Genomic DNA, 10,000 nt, shown 5'->3' on the forward strand with positions numbered 1-10,000 from the left:
TTATTCGCTTGTGCGTTCGTTTGTTCACTTTTTCTTTTCTTTTTTTTCCTTCCTTTCTTCTTTCCTTCTTTTTTTTCCTCCCGTCCTTCCGTCCTTCTTTTCCACATTTTTCCTTCTTTCCTTCCTTCCTTCCTTCCCTCCTTTTCTTTCATTTTCTTTCCTTTCTTCCTTCCCTCCTTCTTTAACACATGTTTCCTTCACCACTTCTTCCTTCCTTCCTTCCCCGTCTCCTTCTTCCTCCTGATCTTTCGTCGTTTACTCTTCTATCTCTGTTTCATTCCTTTTTGTCTTTTCTTTTTTTTCGTTTCTTTTTTCTTTCTTTCTTTCTTTCTCTCGACACTTTCGCTTCGCATTTTACCTTACTCCTTCCCATCACTCACTTTCTTTTTCCTTTTCCCCTCTCCCTCTCATTCCTCTGCCATCCTCATCTCCTTTCTCTCTATTTCTCTTTCTTTCTCCTTCTCTCCTCCATTTCCTTTAATTTTCCCTTCCCCTTTACCTAAATTTCTCCCTTTTTCTTCCATTCATTTACCTATATTTTCCCTTTCTCCTGCTTTCTTCTCTTTCCTCTCTCCTTCTTCTCCTCTTTCTTCGACCTCACTTTCTCCTCTTTCCCAATTCCTATTTCCTCCCCCTTTCCTCCCTCCCCTTTCTCTTTTCATTTCTCCATTTCCTCCTTTCTCTTTCCTTCCTTCTCCTTTTCCTTTTCCTTTTTAGTCATCTTTTCTTTTTTCTTTTCCTCTTCCCTCCTTTCCTCTCCTTTTGATCTTCCTCTTCCCTTCCTTTTCCTTTTCCTCTTCCTTTTTAGTCACCTTTTCTTTTTCCTCTTCCTCTTCCTTCTTCCCTCTCCTTTCTCTTACTTTTCATTTTCCTCTTCCCTTTTAGCCACCTTTCCTTTTTTCTTTTCCTCTTCCCTTCATTTCCCTTCCTTCTCCTTTTCCTATTCCTTTTTACCCATCTTTCCTTTTTCCTCTTTCTCTTCCTCCCCTTCCCTCTCCTTTTCCTCTTCCTCTTCCTTCCCTTCCCTCTCCTTTCCTCTCTTCCTCTTCCTTCCTCCCTCCTTTTCCTCCCCCTCTTCCCTTCCCTCTTCCTTTTCCTCTTCCTCTTCCCTTCCTTCTTTTCCTTTTCCTTTTTATCCACCTTTCATTCTCCCTCTTCCTCTTCCCTTCCCCTTTCCCCTCTTGCTTTTTATCCACCTTTTCTTTCCCCTCTCCCTCTTCCTCTTTCCTCCCCCCTCTCCTTTCCCCTCTTCCTTTTTATCCACCTTTCCTTCTCCCTCTTCCTCTCCCCTTCCCCTCTCCCCTCTTCTCCCCTTGGTTGGCGTCGGGGCATTCGGGGTGTGGGTTCCTCGAAATAGAATTTGGAAAGTTAATGGGAAGGGAAACATCACCAGAATCCCATTGCTGTAAAAGTAAGGATGATAATGGTAAGTAGAGGAGGCTTTCTTTCTCCTTCTGTGAAATGAGGATGATGAGAATGACGATAATGATGATAATGATGATAATGATGATAATGATGATATGATGATAATGATGATAATGATGATATGATGATAATGATGATATGATGATAATGATAATGATAGTGATAATAATATGAATATGAATGATAATGATAATAATAGTAATGATAATATGAATGATAATGATAATAATAGTGATAATGATATGAATGATAATGATAATGATAATAATATGAATGATAATAATATGAATGATAATGATAATGATAGTGATAATGATATGAATGATAATGATAATGATAGTTATAATGATACGAATGATAATGATGATGATAGTGATGATAACAATAATAGTAATGATAAGATAATTGTATTGATAATGATAATAATGATGTGTCATGATAATATTGATAACAATTATTAAAACAATAATCATTATTATGATGATAATGCTAATAATGATAAGAATAATAGTAACAATAATATTGGTAATGATAATAATAATAGTAAATTTTAATAACAATAATAATCGATGATACTACTACTACTACTACTACTACTACTACTACTAATAATAATAATAATAATAATAATAATAATAATGATAATAATTACTAATAAAATAATAACAATATTGATAATAATACCGACAATAATGAAAACAATAACAATGATGAACACTAATAAATCATCAACGACAACAAAAGTAACAGCAACGGCAACAGAAGCAAAAGCAACAGATTTCCAGCCAAGCACGGGCGTAGTTCGAACGACACTCCCCCCCTCCCCCCCACCCCCTCCCGCCCTCGCCCACCGCCTGTTTTCCGGTGCGGGGGGGTGGAGGGTAGAGGGGAGAGGGAGGGGGGGGGGTTCCGTCGGTGGCTGCATTGCGGGGCATAGAGAGCATATGCAGATGGGGTCGTATTTAGCCGAGGGAAATGGTTAGCGATGGAGTGCGCTGTTTTCGTGGTCTTCGGCGATTTTCGGTGGGGGGGGGGGGGGTGGGGGGGAGGGGGGGAAGTTGGTGGTTGTAGGGATGGGGTCGAGGGTGTATGTGTGTGTGTGGGAGGGGTGTGTGGGGAGGGGTGTGTGTATGTGTGTGTGTGTGTGTGTGTGTTTGTGGAGAGTGAGGGTGGGGTGGGGAAGGGGAAGTTGGTGGTTAGGGATGGGGTCGAGGTGTGTGCGTGTGGGAGGGGTATGTGTGTGTGGGAGGGTGTGTGTATGGGAAAGGTGTGTGTGTTTGTGGAGAGTGGGGATGGGGTGGGGAAGGGAAGTTGGTGGTTGTAGGGATGGGGTCGAGGGTGTGTGTGAGGGGGGGAGTGTGTGTGTGTAGGAGGGTTGTGTGTGTATGTGGAGAGTGGGGTGGGGTGGGGGAAGTTGAGTGGTTGTAGGGATGGGGTCGAGGGTGTGTGTGTGTGTGGGAGGGGTGTGTGTGTGGGAGGTGTGTGTGTGTGTGGGAGGTGTGTGTGTGTGTGGGAGGGGTGTGTGTGTGTGTGTGTGTGTGGAGGGATGTGTGTGTGTGTGTGAGGGTGTGTATGGGATGTGTGTGTGTGTGTGTGTGTGAGGGATGTGTGTGTGTGTGGGAGGGGTGTGTGTGTGTGGGATTTTGTGTGTATGTATGGGAGGGGTGTGGGGGGGGAGGTTGTGTGTGTATGGGAGGGTGTGTGTATGTGTGTGTGTAAATATTATATATATGTGTAGGAGACGGGTGTATATGTGTGTGTGAGGGGGTATAAGTATGTGTGTGTATAGGAGGGGTGCTAGTATGTGGGGGGTATGTATGTTGTGTGTGTGAGGGGTTTATGTGTGTGTGTGGGAGGGGTTTATGTGTATGTGTAGGAGGGGTGTAGGTATGTGTGTGTGGAAGGGGAGTGTGTGTGTGTGTTGGAGGGGTGTAGATATATGTGTGTGTGAGGGGAGTACGGATGTGTGTATGTGATAGGGGGGAAGGTGTTTGTGTGTGAAGGCAGTTGGTATATTGTATGTGAAGGGCGTTGGGAGATGGAGTGTCCGTGTGTGAGGAGATTTGCGTGCGTGTGAGTGAGGGTGTAGTGTGCGTGCGTGTGAGTGAGGGTGTAGTGTGCGTGCGTGTGAGTGAGGATGTAGCGCGCGTGCGAGTGAGTGAGGGTGTAGCGTGCGTGCGTGTGAGTGAGGGTGTAGTGTGCGTGCGTGTGAGTGAGGGTGTAGTGTGCGTGCGTGTGGTGAGGGTGTAGTAGGTGCGTAGTAACGAGTGAGGCTGTAGTGTGCGTGCGTGTGAGTGAGGTGTAGTGTGCGTGCGTGTGAGTGAGGGTGTAGTGTGCGAACTTGTGAGTGAGGTGTAGCTTACGTGCGTGTGGTGAATGTAGTGTGTGCGTGCGTGTGACAGGGAGTAGTGTGCGTGCGTGTGAGGAGATTTGCGTGCGTGTGAGTGAGGGTGTAGTGTGCGTGCGTGTGAGTGAGGGTGTAGCTTACGTGCGTGTGAGTGAGGGTGTAGCGTACGTGCGTGTGAGTGAGGGTGTAGTGTGCGTGCGTGTGAGGAGATTTGCGTGCGTGTGAGTGAGGGTGTAGTGTGCGTGCGTGTGACAGGGAGTAGTGTGCGTGCGTGTGAGTGAGGGTGTAGTGTGCGTGCGTGTGACAGGGAGTAGTGTGCGAGCTTGTGAGTGAGGGTGTAGCTTACGTGCGTGTGTAGCTTACGTGCGTGTGAGTGAGGGTGTAGCTTACGTGTGTGTGAGTGAGGGTGTAGTGTGCGTGCTTGTGAGTGAGGGTGTAGCTTACGTGCGTGTGAGTGAGGGTGTAGCTTACGTGCGTGTGAGTGAGGGTGTAGCTTACGTGCGTGTGAGTGAGGCTGTAGTGTACATGCGAGTGAGTGAGGGTGTAGCTTACGTGCGTGTGAGTGAGGGTGTAGTGTGCGTGCGTGTTAGTGAGGCTGTAGTGTGCGTTCGTGTGAGTGAGGGTGTAGTGTGCGTGCGTGTGAGTGAGGCTGTAGTGTGCGTGCGTGTGAGGAGACTTGCGTGCGTGTGAGTAACGGTGAAGCGTGCGTGCGAGTGAGTGAGGGTGTAGCGTGCGTGCGTAAATACGACGAGATAGGAAGGAGGAGAGTACTTAATGAGCAGTGATAGCGATCCTAATTCCCCTTTTATTGAAGCTGTTCTGCCTGGAACGCCTGGCGGTGGAGACGCAGTAGCCCCCGTAATGGCCACAGCGGCAGTAATGATAAAAGAAGCGAGATTAAGAGCAACGCAGTACTATTCGGCGCTGATGGAAGGCGCAGGAAATGATAGTGAATTAAATGGATAGTGAATCCAGCGTTTACAATTAGTCTTGTAAATATAGTGAGTCCAGCTGCATAACTATTTCACGCGTTGTAGCGGAAACAACGAAGTGAAAGGGGGTGAGGAAAAAACGTGATTTAAATGGAAATTTCGGAATGTAAACAAACGTATAAACACGCCTTAAAAGGTCTGTTTAATAGTATGTAAATAACACTTACTCAACCGGAACGAAAATTCGCCGTGACCCCTCCCACCCCTCCCCCCCTGCCACCCCTCCGCCCCTCCCGATCGCCGCGCTGTCGGTCACGGCGTCGGCAGAGGACGGCGGTGGCAGCGGGAGTTCCGACAGCGGAGGGACGGCCGAGCATCGACGTCGGGAGCGCGGGAGGCGGCTGGCGGCGGCCGGATACCGAGGGACGAAGGGCGATTTCTGGGAGCGACCGAGGAAACGCCGCCGTGATTGGTCACTGGCACACTGCAGTACACGAGCACAGGCTTGGCGCTGCAGTCAAGGCGGAGGGGGGGGGAGGTTGGCGGAGGGGGGAGGAGGTTGGCGGAGGGGGAGGTTGGCGGGAGTGAGGGGGAGGGAGGAGGAGGTTGGCGGAGGGGGAGGGGAGGGAGGGAGGAGGTTGGCGGAGGGGAGGGGGAGGGGAGGAGGAGGTTGGCAGGGGAGTGAAGGGGATGGGGGGAGGCGTGGGAGTGAGGGGGAGGGGAGGAGGAGGGAGGGGAGGTGGGAGTGAGGGGGAGGGGGAGGAGGAGGTGGGCGGAGAAGGGAGGGAGGTGGGAGTGAGGGGGAGGAGGAGGAGGTTGGCGGGGGAGGAGGCGTGGGAGTGAGGGGGAGGGGGAGGAGGAGGTGGGCGGAGAAGGGAGGGTGGTAGGAGTGAAGGGGAGGGGGACGGGAGGAAGCGGGGGAGTGTTTGGGAGGGGAGGAGGAGGTGGGCGGGGCAGGAGGCGTGGGAGTATTTGAGGAGGCGGGAGTGAGGACGGGAAGAAGAGGAGGATGGTGGTAGGAGATGCGTGGGTGTCTGTGGGAGGAGGAGAAGGAGGCGAGGGTAGGGAAAGAAGGAGGAAGGAAGGAGTGTGGATATGAAGGAGGACTAGGAGGAGGAGAAGGAGGATACACCGCCTTCCTTAAGCACCGCCCATGAAACAATTTACCATCAGAGAGTACGTTGTCTAACCTCTCTCTTGCTTCCTTCCCCCTTCGCTCGGGAACGAATAGTCTACATGGTATGTGCGTGTGTCTGCATATATCTCCTTCTGGGAAGCTGTTGTTGGTTTTCTGCTCTCTCCTCCTCTCTCTCTCTCTATTTACTTCTCTATCTATCTATTATTCTCTCTGCCTCTCTGTCTCTCTCTGGCCAACTCTCTCTCTCTCTCTTTCTCTCTCTCTCTCTCTCTCTCTCTCTCTCTCTCTCTCTCTCTCTCTCTCTCTCTCTCTCTCTCTCTCTCTCTCTCTCTCTATCTCTTTCTCACTTTCTCTCTCTTTCTCTTTCTCACTTTCTCTCTTTCTCTCTCTCTCCCTCTCCCTCTTCCTCTCTCCCTCTTCCTCTCTCTCCTCTTCCTCTCTCCTCACCCTTTCCCTCTCCGTCTCTCTCCCTCTCTCTCCCTTCTCTCTCTCTCTCTCTCTCTCTCTCTCTCTCTCTCCTCTCCGTCTCTCCCTCTCCCTCTCTCTCCATCCCCTCTTTCTCCCCTCCCTCTCTCTCTCTCTGCTTTCTCTCTCCCTTCTCTCTCCCTCTCCCATAATTCCAAACATTAGAGAAAATAAGATCACGCATATTTTACAACTTGGAAAGCCAGTAGGGTGGGCCCAGAATTCACAATATCCGTGGAATGAACACAGTAAATGTCTCTCTCTCTCTCTCTCTCTCTCTCTCTCTCTCTCTCTCTCTCTCTCTCTCTCTCTCTCTCTCTCTCTCTCTCTCTCTCTCTCTCTCTCTCTCCGTGGGACTAAACACAGTAAATCTCTCTCTCTCTCTCTCTCTCTCCCACTCTCTCTCTCTCTCTCTCTCTCTCTCTCTCTCTCTCTCTCTCTCTCTCTCTCTCTCTCTCTCTCTCTCTCTTTCTCTCTTTCTCTCTTTCTCTCTTTCTCTCTCTCTTTCTCTCTTTCTCTCTTTCTCTCTCTCTTTCTCTCTCTCTCCCTCTCCCTCTTCCTCTCTCCCTCTTCCTCTCTCCCTCACCCTTTCCCTCTCCGTCTCTCCCTCTCCCTTTCTCTCCATCCCCTCTTCCTCCCTCCCTCTCTCCCTCCACTCCTTTCTCTCTCCCTTCTCTCTCCCTCTCCCATAATTCCAAACATTAGAGAAAATAAGATCACGCATATTTTACAACTTGGAAAGCCAGTAGGGTGGGCCCAGAATTCACAATATCCGTGGAATGAACACAGTAAATGTCTCTCTCTCTCTCTCTCTCTCTCTCTCTCTCTCTCTCTCTCTCTCTCTCTCTCTCTCTCTCTCTCTCTCTCTCTCTCTCTCTCTCTCTCTCTCTCTCTCTCTCTCTCTCTCTCTCTCTCTCTCTCTCTCTCTCTCTCTCTTCTCTCTCTCTCTCTCTCTCTCTCTCTCTCTCTCTCTCTCTCTCTCTCTCTCTCTCTCTCTCTCTCTCTCTCTCTCCGTGGGATGGACACAGTAAATCTCTCTCTCTCTCTCTCTCTCTCTCTCTCTCTCTCTCTCTCTCTCTCTCTCTCTCTCTCTCTCTCTCTCTCTCTCTCTCTCTCTCTCTCTCTTTCTCTCTCTCTTTCTCTCTCTCTCTCTCTCTCTCTCTCTCTCTCTCTCTCTCTCTCTCTCTCTCTCTCTCTCTCTCTCTCTCTCTCTCTCTCTCTCTCTCTCTCTCTCTCTCTCTCTCTCTCTCTCTCTCTCTCTCTCTCTCTCTCTCTCTCTCTCTCTCTCTCTCTCTCTCTCTCTCTCTCTCTCTCTCTCTCTCTCTCTCTCTCTCTCTCTCTCTCTCTCTCTCTCTCTCTCTCTCTCTCTCTCTCTCTCTTTCTCTCTCTCTTTCTCTCTCTCTCTCTCTCTCTCCATGAAATGAACACAGTAAATGTCTCTCTCTCTCTCTCTCTCTCTCTCTCTCTCTCTCTCTCTCTCTCTCTCTCTCTCTCTCTCTCTCTCTCTCTCTCTCCGTGGAATGAACACAGTAAATCTCTCTCTCTCTCTCTCTCTCTCTCTCTCTCTCTCTCTCTCTCTCTCTCTCTCTCTCTCTCTCTCTCTCCGTGGAATGAACAGAGTAAATGTCTCAGCTGATGGAGTGTTGTGTTGTGATGCTTCCCTGTGTTACTGTGTCGTTTCCAATAGGTAGTGCTGAGGGAGAAAGAAGGAAGGGGAGAAATATGGACTGGAAGGAAGGAAGGAAGGGATGGAAGAAGGTAGGATGGAAGGAAGAAGGAAGGGGAGAACTATGGACTGGAAGGGAGGGAATGAAGAAGGTAGGGTGGAAGGAAGAAGGAAGGGAGAACTATGGACTGGAAGGAAGGAAGGGAAGGAGCGAAGAAGGTGGGGTGGAAGGAAGAAGGAAAGGGAGAATTATGGACGGGATGGAAGGGAGGGAGGGAGGGAAGAAGCTAGGATGGAAGAAAAAAGGAAGGAGAGCACAATGGACTGATGAAGGAAGGAAGGGTGGGAGGGAAGAAGGTTGGATGGAAGAAAGAAGGAAAGGAGAAGTATGAACTGATTAAGGAAGGAAGGGAAGGAGGGAAGAAGGTAGGGTGGAAGAAGAAGGAAGGGAGAATTATGGACTGGAAGGAAGGGAGGGAGGAGGGAGGGAAGAAGGTAGGGTGGAAGAAAGAAGGAAGGAAAGAACTATGGACTGATGAAGGAAGGGAGGGAAGGAGGGAAGAAGGGTGGAAGGAAGAAAGAAGGAAGGGGAGAATTATGGCCGGGAAGGAAGGGAGGGAAGGAGGGAAGAAGGTAGGGTGGAAGGAAGAAGGAAGGGGAGAATTATGGCCGGGAAGGAAGGAAGGGAGGGAGGAGGGTAGGATGGAAGAAAGAAGGAAGGGGAGAACTATGGACTGATGAAGGAAGGGAGGGAAGGAGGAAGAAGGTAGGGTGGAAGAAAGAAGGAAGGGGAGAATTATGGACGGGAAGGAAGGGAGGGAGGGAGGAAGAAGGTAGGGTGGAAGAAAGAAGGAAGGAAAGAACTATGGACTGGAAGGAAGGGAGGGAGGGAGGGAAGAAGGTAGGATGGAAGGAAGAAGGAAGAGGAGAACTATGGACGGGAAGGAAGAAAGGGAAGGAGGGAAGAAGGTAGGATGGAAGGAAGAAGGAAGGGGAGAATTATGGACTGGAAGGAAGGGAGGGAGGGAGGGAAGAAGGTTGGAAGGAAGAAAGGAAAGGAGGGAGAGTGGAAGGAAGGACAAGAGGGAGGACTGATGAATGAGGGGATATAGGAAGAGAGGGGGGGCAGGAGGGGTGTAATAGAGGAAGTGGGAAGGAGAAAGGGAGGAAGAAAGCAAAAGTAAATGAAAAAAAGCATAAAGGAAGTGAGGAATGATAGAAATCGAAGCTAGGAATTAAGAATAAAGGAAAATATTAAGGGAAGTGAGAATATAGGAATGAAGGATTGGAGGGTGGTGGAGGATGGAAGGAAGAATGGAAGTGAAGGAGGATAGAAAAAGAAGGTAGAGCTCAAGGAAGGAAGGGAGGGTTGGAGGAAATTAGGAAGAGAGAAGGGAGGAAAGAAGGACGGAAGAAGAGGAGAAAAAATAGGAAGGAAGGAAGTAGAGGGGGATAAGATAGGAAGACAGAAACAGAGAGAGAAAGCAGAGATAAAGGAAGAGAGGAAGGAAGGAAGGAAAGAAGAAAGGAAGTAGGAAAAGGTGGTTGAAGAAAGAGAAGAAGAAAAGGAAGGGAGCGAAGAAGGAAGAAAGGAAGGAAAGAGGAAATTAAAAAAGGAACGAAGAGAGAAATGATAGAGAGAAGAGAGTACGAAAGAAGGAAGAGTAAGGAAAGAGAAAATAGAAAAGAAAAGGAATTGAAACATGAAAAGATGAAATGGAGAAAGGGAGGATTGAGAGAAGGAAGAAAGGAACTAAGAAAGGTAAAAAAAGAAAATAGTAAAAGGAAAAGAAATGCAATGTTTGATTTGTAATATGAGGCGGGAGAAGGAAAGGGATAATACTAAGTAAAAGAAAATGGGAAAAGAAAAAAGTAACAAAAAAAATCCTCCTCCTCCACCGCCATCCTCTTCTTCTCCTTCTCCTCCTCTACCTCCTCCTCTACTTCCTCCGCTACCTGCACCTCCTCCTCCTCCTCCTCCTCCTCCTCTACCTCATCCTCCCCCTCCTCCTCCTATACCTCCTCAT

Source organism: Penaeus vannamei, chromosome 5, assembly GCF_042767895.1.
Source record: "Penaeus vannamei isolate JL-2024 chromosome 5, ASM4276789v1, whole genome shotgun sequence".
Lineage (NCBI taxonomy): Eukaryota > Metazoa > Arthropoda > Malacostraca > Decapoda > Penaeidae > Penaeus > Penaeus vannamei.